The sequence below is a fragment of the Haliotis cracherodii genome, unplaced genomic scaffold, assembly GCF_022045235.1.
Source record: "Haliotis cracherodii isolate W230 unplaced genomic scaffold, xgHalCrac1.p SCAF_8, whole genome shotgun sequence".
NCBI lineage: Eukaryota > Metazoa > Mollusca > Gastropoda > Lepetellida > Haliotidae > Haliotis > Haliotis cracherodii.
Genome location: NW_027266341.1, coordinates 11,706,204 through 11,721,699, shown reverse-complemented (window position 1 = coordinate 11,721,699; position 15,496 = coordinate 11,706,204). Strand labels below are relative to the sequence as shown.

Sequence of the window (15,496 nt, the reverse complement as noted above, 5' to 3'; positions counted from 1 at the left end):
CCTCTCCATGATCATTAGAAATATCTGCCAAATGCGGCGTCCATTGCACGGTTTTGACGTATGTGTATGAATCACTATCAAATAGTGATGATACAAGTTGTTCGCAAATAGGTGAGCATATCCTGCCCCATCTGTGGCACCCGCCTCAAACACTTGCACAGGCAAGTCAATTGTGCACCTGAGAAAACACGGGCACGCTTCAAAACATGGAATTGCATCAGACATCCTATTTTTCAACGATTCGTCAATTTGGGAAATGTCCTCAACATGTCAACCATAAAACCGTTTGAAAGCTTTACTAAGGCATTGAATGTTCTAAACCTGATTAGTGTCGTGTGACGCTCTTTGAATCTCCGTAGAAAGAGTATTGTTGTCCACCGTATTTCTTTGAAGGTAATGAATGTCACCAGCAGAAACACCAGAAGCAGTGCTCCAGGCGTCCGGTTAACGTCGTGTTCCACCCAAAACTACATGTACATGTTCGATAAGTAAATGTTTGCTCAGAGGAACCTGCGTGTTAGATTTCTATTAAGTGTTTATCTCGACCCAAGATGATAAACAAATGCCGCCCGCTCCGAAGACGATGTAATAAGAAAACGGAAAATAACTCATGGTCATGATTAAAGTGGAACAATGATTATCAATACATTGTTCTATTGTTAAAATCTACCACTGACTGTTAGAAAGGAAGGCCTGGGGAGACACCATCGATCTCCTTAAGATCTCTCCAGAATATTAAATCCTCGGTGGGCTCGTATTTCGTTTACAACAAATGACAGCGCCGGGTGCGTAGTGGTTCATTATCTGTGCATACATGTACACATGCAAGGACGTCTGCAATCTGGACATGGGTACGATGTTTCAATATGAAGGTAAGTGCTTAACAATATATATGGGGACTACAGCCATTTATTATACACAGCGAAAGCGGTCGGTTCCACAGGGTAGTCATGAGGATGAGGTTTTTATTAGAGCTGGTGTGTATGTTGTTCAACGTCGTAATCAGCAAAATACCAGCTTTATGGTCTGCAGAGTCTGAATCCAGTGAGAGAGATCATGAGCAACTATCCACGACGGGGACCACGGAATTCCCACGGGGGTGGTGGATGTTTCATGGGTATAACGTAGCAGGAACACTCCAACTATCCTATATCAGCATGTAGGCCTGTTGGTGAATCAACATGGTCCGTATTTAAACACGTTTGTTCCTCATTGCAAATGTCTTTGTATACATAGAATTGTAAAAATAGAGACACTTTATGGACAACTTCTCTATTTACTGTAAAGGCGACGTTTCGGTTTAGATCCTTTCACCGTTGTCACACAGGGACAACGATAGCTTTTTCTATTTTATCATCCGCCAACTTCTAAGTAATGCCGATTAAAGAATTCATGGAATTATACCGAATATGAATTCATGACGCCACCACTTCTACGGTCGCTGCCATATACTGTAGTAAGAAGGCAGGAATAGTGTTATTTCATTGCAATTTCATTTCCTCTAACAAGAAACTAAATAGATATTTTAGTTGTGTGTCTATTCTATACATGTATTGACATGAAAATGTTTCGCGCCTGGCTTCCGTAACGAAATATATCCCTGATTTATTCAAGACGGTTGATTGACAAGTTATGGAAGAAATTGCGTTATCTTTTGAAAAAGGGAAATTTGTTGTTGTGGACTTTACATGATGTCAGAGCGGTATATCCACAATACTATGAGTCAGTTGAGTCGCTGCATTTTCCTCAAGTTTGTCCATTTTCCAAAGGTTCCAGACCTCTATTTATTTCCCTGACTTGTCACAACAAAACGATATTCTCAACTGACTCTTCTCAATTGACTCGTCTATGTGAATCAATCTTCGAAAATGTTTCATGCTGGAGGTGGGTGTGTTAAAACTTCAGTCACTTGCTCATTATGACTGAGTTTTGCTTTAAAGCACTGCATTACTTGCTGAACATACATATCAGAGCAGTTGTTAATATTATCAAAAAGAATTTTGAAAATCGATCCACTTTCAACAAACGGCAAGTCAGCTCATTAAAAGTAAGTGTAAGTTGAGCATAATGATCGATATAAATGCTATAATAAGAACTTTGAAAGATGATTTTTTTAAACATTATGGCTGTTTTATTTTATTATTCTTTAGAATGTAAACATGATTACTATTATGTAGTGTCAGATTATGTGCTTCGTTCGATGAATACATGCTGGCATTTACTTAAATTGTCATTCGATAGGCTCCTTGACCCATGTGTATGTGCGTGCTTGGCGTCATCTGGGGTATTTAATTAACACATATAATCTATTTCGCGGGAACTAATCATATTTGAGGCATCGCATAATATAGTTCTAATCAGGCGAGTGGTGAGGATGTAATAAAGGTCTTACCCTCATGAACTAAAACATAATCTTGTTCAACCAAATCAGGATTAATCATGGGTTGAAATGAAGGAAACACCGTCCTGACACTGTAGTTCGTCCTGGGAGAACATTAATTTATTGTATGAGTTATATTTCATGAACAATGTGCCAGTCTGTTATAGTAGTTTATATAAAACATGAATGTACGACTACATTTAATACGGCATTTCACATCTTTCTGATGCTAATAAATAATCAACGCAAATTGCTCTGTCCAAGATTTCGTTGGTAACGGTCAAAGGTTTGTTTAAATGAAATTAGCGCCATCCTTTCTTGTAAATATATTCTACTGCAATGGAATTATTGTAAATATCTCTTGGAGAGGGCACTCTCGACAAAACTTGTGCCAATTTATTTTCCATTAGGTGTAAAAAATGTGTTCAAGAATAAGTAATCTCGGTTATCTGCCGACACAGATTCTACTGGGCGTAAAAGTCAAATTATTGATACAAATTTTATGAATGGATTTTTGAAAATCAGTGATGACACCAGGTGTTCGCGGAAAGGGTAGGCGTATCCTGCCCTAGTGGTAGCACCCGCCACTCAAACAATGTACATACAAACGTAAGTGCCTGATTGTTGTCAAACTCCGCACCCAGAAAACCTCCAGCCTGTAACACAATCCTTCAAGACATTTGAAGGGAAGAATGTAGTTATATTTAAAATAAGCCTTTATAGATTAATTTCATAATCATCCCAAACTGTGTGATGTCATATCCTGAATTCATTTAACTTTGTGACGAAGAGCAACATATCTCAAAACATGTCATTTATTTGAATCTTTATTAAAACTAACCTTTTTTACTATCTTATCAAGCAAGCAGGAGGCCGTTTGTGTAAATACAATACTTTATATCCAAGAACTACTTGTATGACCATTTTGTCATTATTATTGTAATGATCTTGGCAGTAATGATGGCAGTAATGATCTTGGCAGAGTCCCTTTGGCATGCCAGAAAACGACGATACATGGTTCTAATTCCGATTCGCACCGATAATATATTTAGGTTTGTCAGCACCATACCCGTGCCCGCTCACATGGTAAAAACGTCTAGAGGCATTCACCCCGGTACAACTAGTTGGTACGACTTGTTGTATGCAATCAGTTGTACGAACTGAAGTTGTATACAACTCGGCATTTACACGGCGGCGAGTTTCAAACAACACGGATCTCGCGGATCTCTGACCAAATCCTTATGCAATGTCACCGCTGGTTGCCGAGTTAATGTTCAGACGTACAGTTTTGAAAAATTAACGCTGTGTGAAAATTGAGATCGCGCGACTCTGAGCTAACCTCTGAGTTTGCAATCTTTTGGAGTTGTATAGCATTAAATTTTATACCCCATGTGTAAGACTAAATACAAGATGAAAAGCTGTAAGTGATAGATGTTGTCCACGTTCTGGTTTTGCTGACGAAAAAACATGTAATATATATGTCGCCACAGTTTATCGTACATCGATAGAGTACAGTGCGACGATAGGGTTTTATTTCACAGCTGTATATAAACTGTAAGCGAACAAGATTCTGCCTTATATCCGAACGACATAATTTTAATTATGCTGCAGTGTATTATATTCACAAAGCATTTTATTGGAAGAATATGCGTTTCACGACACGATCAATGTCAATTTCTATGTCCAAACAAACAGCAGATTATCAAATGTGTCGTAAATCGTATTGCATTTTAGAAAATATTAAATAGTAAAAGAGACAGGTACCTATTTTGCAGCAGTGAAATGTTATTACTGGGCGAAAATATTTTCAAGATGTATTCAAAAATTATTAAGATTAAGATAATTAATTAAGATTGAAACAGTATACTACTTCAGGAAATGAATTGTGTGTACTCAACGATGTTGACGTATAATAATATGACTAGCCTAGTGGTTAAAGCGTTCGCTCGTCACGCAGAAGATCCGGGTTCGAATCCCGACATGGGTACAATGTGTGAAGCCCATTTCTGGTGTCCCCCGCCGTGATATTGCAGGAATATTGCTAAAAGCGGCGTAAAACCAAAGTCACTCACTCACTCACTAATAATATGACACTGCCGGTAACCCCATTCACAACAGCGTGTTCACTGATATCGGTACGCGGCATATTCAGGGTTAGATTTTCCTTGATGCAGGGATCGCTTACATACATAAATGAGTCATGTAAGTTAAATAATCAGACTCAATCTGAAATCAGCATATTCTTTTTGTTTTTTATGATTCAATTCTACCCTTAAGACTATGTGGGAAGGCAGGGCAATGCCGTCGTCAGTGTGCGTGATTTTACGTCAGTCATGGCGTCAAGTGGAACAATTTCTGTTGACTTTTCCAAATCATTGTCAAAGTATCTGATGATTATTCATCAATTCCTGCATACGATTAATGGTGTTTTGACAAAGAGCAGACACCCGATAGTTTTGTTATTGAACCTCCCGTTATTGAACTATCCGTTATTCGAATAAATAATCACATTGAGAATTGGTAAAATGCGAAAGAGGGGATATTTTCTTTATACATTATGTTCAGATGTCGTACGTACATGTGCGTAATCTTTGCCTAAAATAGTTGTTAATGGCATCACATAGCAGATACTTTCCCGCAGAATCGAAAACTGTGACGTGTTTTTTTGTGTACGTGTACGTTTTTGTGTACGTGATTGCATCTAGCCCAACAGTGCACAGTCACTTTGCCTGTCGTTTCAAACAACACCTTGAAAGGTTTAACCTACAGAATTGCATGCAACTAGCTGTACCGTGTGAATGCCCCTTAGACACGCATCACCTCTGTCTCTTCTTCAGCATCAAGCAAACACGATATAATTCATCTGAAATGCTGTTCAAAACTGCGTAAAATCCAACTCTTTTTTATTCATGGGAATTAACACCTGGCTACATTCAATAGTAAATGTTTACAATACACAATATGTTTGAAAGACTGACTTTTTCGAAATAGAAGAGTCCGTTGTCCGATACCGACTTTATTATGATCGCCTGTTTATGAATCACTATCAAATAGTTATGATAGTAGGTGTTCGTTAAAAACTGAGTGTATCCCATTTCAAACACATGCAAGGGAAAGTCAAAATAAGGAATTGCCTCGGACATAATTTTTTGTCACTGATCTGAGTTAAACATGTATCTTACATGTATGACTACTTAGGTATGCCGGTGTGACATTGAAAATGGACCTGCGTTGAAAAGTGACGCGGGAGTCAGTATTCAACGTTGAAAACATACCCGGTCTCAGTTTTCAACAGACCCGGGTCACTTTTCAACCGTTGAAAAGTGACCCTGTCAGCTTACCAAGTCGTTAAATAGTGACCCGGGCCTCGCGTTGAAAAGTGACTCCGTTGAATTATGACTTGTGGTTTATTCTGCTTTCCAGAAGACTTTGGCAACATGTATAAATTGATGAGGGTTGGAGGTGACACGCATTTATAGGTATGTGTTGACGTATATATATACAAATTGCCATGGTTCCTGGCTTTAGAAATGGTTGTCACGATGTGGCTGACATATTGCCGATGTGACGTGAAGCATTAACTCATTCACCCACTTTAGAAATGTCCAAAAATGTGTGTGCATGTACAGCTGTCCAGTGACTTCTTGTGCGAACGCTTGCACGTGTGTTATGTTTGTTTGATTGGGTTTTAGCTAGATAGAAAGAAGTACACCGAAAACGTCCCCAACTAAAGACGTTCCCACGCATAAAATGTTCATGGTGGTGTTAGGAATAGCGTTAAATGATTATTTTTTCGAAGTGTTAACATGATGTCAAGTATATTTCGGTACAAGCATATATAAATGTTGTGATCTGAGGTCATTCTGACTATGACATTAAAAGCACCATTCGCATTCGAAACCATTAATCTAATGCATGACATAGGTCTGAAAGGGAAGACTTCAAGTGTTAGCAGCTAACAAAAGGACGTGCCCACAACGTTGTAAGAACGTTACTTTGTTTAAGCAACGTGACGTTGTCGTAATATTGCTACAACGTATTAAAGCAGCCAATAAGTCGAACGTTGCACAGACGTTGCATGGTTCCACAGGAACGTTCTCGTAACATTACTGGGAGCCTACATAGTAACCAAATAGTAACCAGCGAATGCAACGTTGCCTGGACCCCCTGTGTTAACTGGGTTATTAGCATCTCTGTTGGAAGGGTGGATCACATCATCATCATCGAATTAGGAATACCAACAGCAACATACCAAGTTTGTTTTCAAAAGATTAAACTTTTTTACTATACTGAACAACAAAAGTTCCTGTGACATTGAATAAGACTTAATGCAAAGTTATGTTTTTTACCAAATCTGAAACAATCTCGGTTCGCAGCACATAAAAGACTCCTGTAAGTGTTCAAATGGTTTAATTTGCCATACTGACTTCAGAAAATGAACATGCCAAAATGTCAATTTACAAATCAATAGCGTGTGTGTCCACCTCTGGTTGCGATGCAAGCAACACATCTTCGTCTCATGAAATGGACCAGGCGTTCTGTGGGATATCTGTCCATATCTGCTGGAGCAGGTTTCGAAGTTCCTGGAGTGTCTATGGAACACGTGGTTGACGTCGAATGCGCAGATCCATTTCATCCCACATGTGCTCGACTAGTGAGAGATCAGGGGAGCCAGCCGGCCAGGGGATGACATTCACGTTGTTTGTTGAAGAGAGACCTGAACAAGTCGAGCCATATGAGGCCGGGCGTTGTCATGTTGAAAGGTAATGCCTGGGCCATGACGACGCAAAAACGGTAGAATAACAGGGCCGATGATCTCGTCGCGGTAGCGCTGTCCATTGAGATTACCGTCTACCACTAACAAACGGGTCCTCTGTCTTGCTGTAATCCAACCCCATACCATAACGCTGGTGTTTCTGTGGACGTTAAATTGTCTTGCAACATCACGTTGAGTCGATCCTGCTTCAAGCATACCAATGGCTCGCAGACGCTCATTTTCGGACAGGCGTGGCATTTCGTAATGTTGAATAATTGCGTAATTTTGTTGTTTTTCTGAGTGGTTGTTGTCAGCACAATGCTAAACAATGCATATGGAATCCCGTTAACGCACACGTTTTTATACCCATTCTTGGGTAGTGAAATGCATGGGGCTTGCATAAAAGTCAACTTTGTCATGGAATGCATGCTTTTCTGTAGCAGTTGCGTTTTTGTGACTTGATTCCATACATGTACTACAATAATGAAAACCAAACTTTACTTGTTTGAAAAATACACCAAAATACACCAAAATATTGGTGTCACAGGAACTTTTGTTGTTGAGTATAGTTTTAAAAATGTCAAACACGCTATAGATCACACAAATGCAAGGCTCAAAGACATATCTGCATACTATGGGTATTTCAAGATAAGAAAGTTGAAAACCTATCCAAAGGGGCAATGCTCTATTACGTCAGTGAACTGCTTCCGTAACGGTGTGGCAATGTAGGCAACTCTTCAAAAAAACACAAAATCAAAGAGAATGAACTCGTTTAAAAAATTGACATTGATGTTGCACTTTACACAATTCCTATAGAAGCCTGTTTTAATTGTGAAAAGTGCTATGCACGATTAAATGAAAAGAAACCAAACCAGCACTATTTCAAAAACTTCAGTAAACTGTAGTAAAATCTGTGAAATTTGCCGAATTTCAAAAATTCACAGCGAATTTTGGAAATGTGGACGTTATCAAAAGCCTTGAGCCTAAAACACTTGTTGTAAGTAGATAACGACGAGCATTCTCTACCACATTAAGCTATTCTATACAATACGATGGAGAATACCCATATACTTGTACCTGTTCTAGATTATCTAACAAGACCACGCACCAGTACGCGCCAGCTAGGTTGAGATGGATACTGTTCGAGAATGTGGGTTCGACCTGTGACCTACAGAACTAGCCCCCGGTGATTTCCACTTGTCCCCTAAATTAAAAAAGCACCAGCGGGGCTGAAGATTTGAGGACGACAACAATTGACGGCTGGACTTTAAATCGGGCATTAATGATTGGAAAACCAGATGAAACAAGTGTGTGAAACTGGAATGGGACTATGTTGAAAAATAATTGTAACTTTAACCAGAATTTCAACTTTAAGTTTGTGAGGCTCAAAGCGTTTTGATACCCGCTCGTAAAAGTACTTTGTTTATTAATTAAATCTTAACAAAAATAAAGATTGAAAGGTAGCTGGATTTTTGGTTGTATAGATCTATAGGTTTGGCCAGTAAATCTTGAATCTGGATTTTTCCCGTTTTAATAAATCATGAAACGCCCCCACCCTTCTCCCTACCGCACTCAAAAAGACATACATGTACGTAAAACAGCTGATGCAAGCTGACAGATACGCAGTCAGAAACACCCGGATAAAGATACTAAAAAGATTTAATCGATTATTTCATTCAATCTTTCTATTTACACTAGAAGTCATAATTCAACGGAGTCACTTTTCAACGCGAGGCCCGGGTCACTATTTAACGACTTGGTAAGCTGACAGGGTCACTTTTCAACAGTTGAAAAGTGACCCGGGTCTGTTGAAAATTGAGACAGGATATGTTTTCAACGTTGAATACTGACTCCCGGGTCACTTTTCAACGCGGGTCCATTTTCAATGAGTCTGCAGGTTAAACTTAAACGCAAAATCTCCCGTTAAGTTACTATTGTGATATGTCATTTTCTGCAGAACATGTGCTTGCATTACACAGCTTTGTACGGTGTAGTGTGTACACAAAAGCGATCAAATTACGATGTTATGACACAATCCTTCATCTGTGCTTAAATCACGGATACTATTTCTCCATAATCCTTCTTTGCCTCCTCATCCTCAAAACATAATCATTTTCGTCGGTGTATTTATGTTTCTGATCACTAAATTATTTGACAAGATGCTTTATCTGTGCAGTTTCGCTCATACTAATTCCCCATAATTGTGATTTATATTGCCACCATAAAATGTAATGTGCGTGTATTGATATCTCTGATTACTATTTATATCCAAATAATGAACATTGTGTTATTAATGTCCGTTGTAGGCCATGAAATAAAATATCATACAAATCCGTATAATTAAAACATTATGAATAAATAACGCAGTGTACGAGCAACATGCATAACAATTTAGTGATTTCTTCCAAGCAATGTCTTCAATTTCGTGGTTGGCGTTCTGAGATGAAAGATTTAAATTGATTAAATGTAGTGCTCCAATTAGATGATTTCTTCTAAAGGTTTAGTATATTCATAGTACTGTATTAATTTTTCTTACCAGTGCCACCTTTCAAATAAACAATCAGGCCGGTGGTATTCTTTATATAATCGAACAGTGAGTGCTTCCGTTCGCAATTTCAAAGATATGTAAATATCGCGAACACAGACAATAATATATGACGCACGTGGACACTGCGTTCTTTCTGTGCACAATGCGTACCCATTACGTCAATGGTCTTCCTTGCTGAGTTTCCGACTAAAATTAAACAATGTTTCTTTGATAATCCAGTTTCTGTCACTCAGTCATTTCACAATGACATGTTCTTGTCAGATGCAAGACCAGATAATACATGTGTTATATTCTATAGCTGTAGTGAAATGTGTTAAATGTCGCGTTCAAGATTATTGAACGTGTACGTGCGTGTGTCTGCTTGTTTTGTTTGTTTTTATTTTTATTTTGTAGTGCTAATTCCACTGAGATACCATGCCGCAGTTTAACATAGAACTAAGAAAACTGGTCTTCACCTCTTCGGGGAAACGCGTTATCCACAAGTCTCACATGCCAGAAGCATAACTCTACAATATGTTAATGAGGAGTTTAGTTGCACATTTATCTCAGTTGGTCATTATGGTTATGTAATAACACACTACATCGTCCCCCGACTAAGGCTTACTGTCTGGTACTAATAGGGGGAAAAAGTCAAAGGCGCCGCTATTCGCTGTGCAGAGTTGCGTCCCTTGGACACGCCAGGAACCTATGATTATGGGTTCGAATCCCGGTTCGCCCCGATTACGTTTCTAGCTTTGTCAGCACCATACCCGTGCTCATGGGTTTCACCGAAGTGGTAAACGTCTGCATCTGCATCAGTCTGCATTTCTCCCACATTAAGCTGACACGCCGTGATATGACTGGAATACTGTTAAAAGCGGCGTTAAACCCAACTCACTCACTCACTCTGGTACCACTAGAATGGGAGCGATAACCATATCGATATGCAGTTCCGTCATATTTCGGCTTTCAAAATAAGTCCTGGATGATTTCACCTCAAACAGACTTCGTGTATTTTTGTGTCAAGTTCGCACACCTGCTCAGTATTATACTCATCAATTATACATTTTCCGAAGCCGACTATTGATTAATGGTATTATGCCAGAACATGACCAATCATTAAATGCAAGAAAACATGATATACAGTGTAGTTGAAAGGCAGCCGCCAAACCCCATCAATACTGCATATTTTACCTGAACCACCACCACACGTTATGAATAAGGATTTTTAAAACTAACAATGTGACATGCCAGCGGAAATAAAGGCTCATGAAATCTATTCAGTCGATGTTTTGCACCTAAGCATGACCCAAGCCCAACTGTACATGAGGTAGAAATACCTTTAACTTTCAACCTAATGGGACTTTGTGTAGTTTTCAATAAGCCTCAACATGACAATCACACAAACGCGTTAAGCTGTTAGGCTTTCTATGGTTTTGCCTTGGTCACTCTCATCAGGAATGACGGTACCATTATCTTGTGGACTGTATTTGTATATAAGGAAAATTATTCAGACAAGTACTTACAATTAGTGCAAAATATACCATTGTCCTTGTAGTCGTGTAGGGAAAGAAGAAACACGTGAGTAGCCTTTGCCATCCCGCTTTCATACATAAATATTCCACTGTTAATCACACTGTTTATTCGCACTAACCACAGCAATAATTACTCTACTTGAAGCAGAGGTATTTACTTACTTAATACCGTTACTTTATTCTGGTTCAGATACAAATTATAACCAAGGTAATTTAACTCCTAAGAAATGGTGGTCCGTGGTCTAGTGGTAGAGCGTCCGCCCGGCCACTTGATACCAAACGAAGTTAAAAGTTGTTGTTACCCTGACTGGCACGTGATATTAAGGGGCTAAAACAAGGACTGGTCGGCTCGGAGGCAGTGTACTGTGTCTAAGTGGGGTATTCATGTTAAACTGTGGCATGGTATCTCAGTGGGCTAGCACCATAAATCGGTATCAGTCCGGACAAGTACATGCACAGGCAGATTTCAATATCCTGTATGTCCTCCATTCACGAAGTACTGTGCCTTGCACCTATTGTCCATTGACAAAATGAGAGTACGGGTTACACTTTGGGGAATGTAATATTTTCCCAATCGTTCTGTAGTGCATGTTCAAACTGTTGCAGTGTATGTGGTTCAGAACGACGCTGTCGCACTCGGAGATCCAAATAGTCCCATCAGTGTTATATTGGTTTCAAAGATTGTGAGGACAATAGGAGGACCTGTTCTTACGATGTTAACTGTAATTACGCGATAAAATGTAACAAGCTGCGGTGAATTGTATACTAACACTGCGGTTAATAGTATCATAACTGAAATCCGGTGAAGTGTTTTAAAACCTGTGCACATTGTAACAACTCATACTGCGGTAAATTGTACAAACTCTGACGTAAACTGGATGAAGTAGTATTAATTTGCCAGTACTCAAGGAAACCTACATGATCATAAACAGTTCTCCATTGCTGGTTAGGGGCGGTCGGGTAGCCTGGTGTTTAAAGCGTTCGCTTGTCACGCTGAAGACCCGGGTTCGATTCCCGACATGGGTACAATGTGTGAAGCCCATTTCTGGTGTCCCCCGCCGTGATATTGCTGGAATATTGCTAAATGCGGCGTAAAACCATACCCACTCACTCATTGCCATACTTTGCGTGCTTGACACAACTGACATCGCAATTGACATGTTGTTGCGTGAAAACGCAATCCTGGAACTGCTGCTGCTGTAGAGGATGCTGTTGTACACATTATCCCGCAAATGAGATATCTGTAAGAAAAGACTTGAGTAGGTCAAGTGAAGTACCATGCTGTTGGTATCGATACCAAAGTCTGTATTCTGAGACCTTGCCATTACTGTGTATCCTTCCAATCATCCGATGACGTTGTTCCGCTGTGCTTCAGTCAGCTACAGCATGAATTTTCAGTTGAACAGTTCTTGACAGCACCGAGACCGACCCATCCCCCAATCCCCTACGTTTTCAGGCCCTGCTATTCCTGGCGTTTCACGTGCACATGCATCGATCTCGTGGTTCACGTGTGGTAAATTTCTGTATATTTACACGTGGGCTATGCATTCGGGCGATGCATGCAGGGGTACAATGTGTGAATCCCATTTCCGGTGTCCTCCGCCGTGATATTGCTTGGATATTGCTAAAAGCGGAGTAAAACCATACTAGTACTCACTCACTCATTCAGATGACTTGATTATATACTCTTCAAAACAAGAAACTTGACATAGATGTAAAACCACTTTTTGCCAAATATCTAAAATAATTACATTAAATGAGAACCAAATAACAGAAAGATGGCGTGTCTATAATTCGAGAAAACACATGCAAAACACATAAACGTAGCGTTGGGGGATCAATTTTACAGCTTCATCCAAACGCAACCGCCTGTAAAAAACGTGCAGCACAGGATCCTACATTCAGGGGATCGAGTCTGTGCTTGAAGGTAGATGTTGCAATGGTGCGTTTTAAACGTTGTGCTGTCAGTAGAACAGTTGCATGTGTGTGTAACACCAGTATTGATTGCAAACACACACTGAATGATTTAACCAGAAGTCCCAGAAGAGTACTGGGGAGAACTTACTTTGAAATTGCGCATTGTTTGACACCTGTGGGAATAACAATGTCTTCCCTCTTGCGTTAAAGTAAAGTTCCTCTCATCACAGTTTTTGTGGTATAGAAAATGAAACAATACATAATAAAGAACTTGCCATTACTTTGCATCTTGTGAGATACGTATTGATTCTTTTCTTTCGTATCTGTAGTATTAACGCGTAAACAAAACGATTACAGGCTTGTGAGTCTGCTAGGCCAATGGATGTGGAAATGGCCACATTCACAATAAATCACTATATACCTACCTCAACATCGGGAAAACAACAGTAAAAATGCGCCTAGTCCCTCCAAATGATAGAATGATAGAATGGACAGCGTCAGTATATCTTAATAAAGTTCCTGAAACATCTTCAAAACCAAAATAAATCTCAATGAAACTATCTTATTTGATTCAGTAAATGTGATTTGACTGATCTCAAAACACTTCCGCCCTATTACTTGTCTGAATACACAATACAAAATATTTACAGGGTGTCTTACATATATTGTGTCATCATATTGCGCATCAAATGACATTATTCACATGGAGCAGACATGAGCCAGAAAGGGATGTTGGGGTTGTAAGGATCAACTACTATACGTACTTAGGGATGCAGATTAGGGACAAACTCCAGAATGCCCATATCAAGGACAAACTTCTGGCATAGTACAAGTGTAGTCATATGAAAATCTGGTGTTCAGACCTAAACGCTCGCAACAAAGTCAAAGCCACAAATACTTATGCTGTACCCGTCCTTTCATATTCTTTTCGTGTTGTTGATTGGACGAAACAAGAAATTCAGGGTATTAACACCCTCACACGAAGAATCATGTCAGACAATAGATGCTAGCACCCTCGCTCTTCCCTCGATCTCTTATATTTACCAATCATGACGGGAGGGCGTGGATTGATTAACGTTGGGGCGCTCCATGATAGAATTGTTTTGAGCACTTTTGCACACATTTATTTGTCTGATGATCCTTTTGTGAAGCATGTCAAGACATCATGATGACAACAAGGCATTCCACAGTTTTCTGTAACGAGCCAGGAATGTGGGACATAATCTCATTGTCAGTGTTGATTACGTTGATGGTTCTGTAGTGCTGAACGGTACAGAAGTGAGTGTCAACCAAGCGAAGTGCAAAAGCAAGGCGGCCCAGACTCAGCCTTTCAAGGAGAGGCCACCTGAACGACCAGTGCATCGAATTTATGTGCAGTGTGTTGAGAAGATCAGCAACCCTGCAGAGTCCTTCGCTTGGATGAAGTCGCCTGGCCTGAAACTGCTCAGGACCAGTCACTTCCCACTCGAAACCGTCAATGTGTGATTTTGCATCAAAAATGTAAATATGAAATGTAGATTATGCAATGAATTTAATGAGACTGTCCAACACATTGTCAGTTGATGCCAAGCTTTGGCACAAACATAGTGTCTTAAGCGACATGATGGTGTAGCTCAATCATTTTATTACCCTCATCGCCATGCTTGCAGTTTTGACACAGGGGGCGTCATGGAAACTGATAAATGCAAAATTCTTTGGAATAGGCCCATTGAGAGCCTCAGACGTATCCGGACCAACAAACCTGATCTTGACCTTTTTGATAAATCAAATGAAATCATTTTTATTATTGAATTTTCTGTCCCTTTTGACACTAATGTGATTGACAAGAGTCAGGAAAAACATGGCAAAAATGCAGACCTCGCCTTCGAGAGTACCAAGTTGTTCTCGGTGCCTTAGGTTTGGTACCTCCCAATCTGTTGACTGACATTGGGAGACTGCTCGGGTTTGCTACCAGGAATACAGCCCTTCTGACAATCTGGGTAATGGAGAAGGCTGCAGTGTTGGGGAGCCTTCACATTCTCCGAAACGTTCTAGGTGAGATGGACTAGGCAGCGCTTCCTGGGAGAAGTCACATTCGCTCTCTGGGCTGCGTGTAGAAGGGGCAAGGGCCCTGAGCTGATGATGAGTCTAACAAGCTTGATGTATAAATAATATTCCAATTGAGGCAAGAAAGGTGTTCATGGTCCTGTTATTTAAATACGTTCCTTGAAACCATACACGCCTCACTTTTTCTTCAAAGGTTTTGAGACAAAGATAACACCAATACTATTATACGGGGCTGAAATTTGGTGATTCAGTGACATAGAACCGAGTCTTGCAGATGTTTTATTCAGTCGCTCTCTGTTGTGAAATGTTTCAAATATTGGCTGTCTCTTTATAAT

The 15,496-nt window shown here is 39.8% G+C and overlaps 1 protein-coding gene across 1 annotated transcript in view; it reads left to right on the top strand.

The window, feature by feature from the left end:
* Positions 1-795: 795 nt before the first annotated feature.
* LOC139449763 (fibropellin-1-like) overlaps positions 796-15,496 on the top strand; it is a 51,963-nt gene continuing 37,262 nt past the window's right edge. Inside the window, exon 1 of the mRNA XM_071231291.1 lies at positions 796-872. The gene's annotated coding sequence lies outside the window, so the exon portion shown is untranslated. The remainder of the gene's footprint in view (positions 873-15,496) is intronic.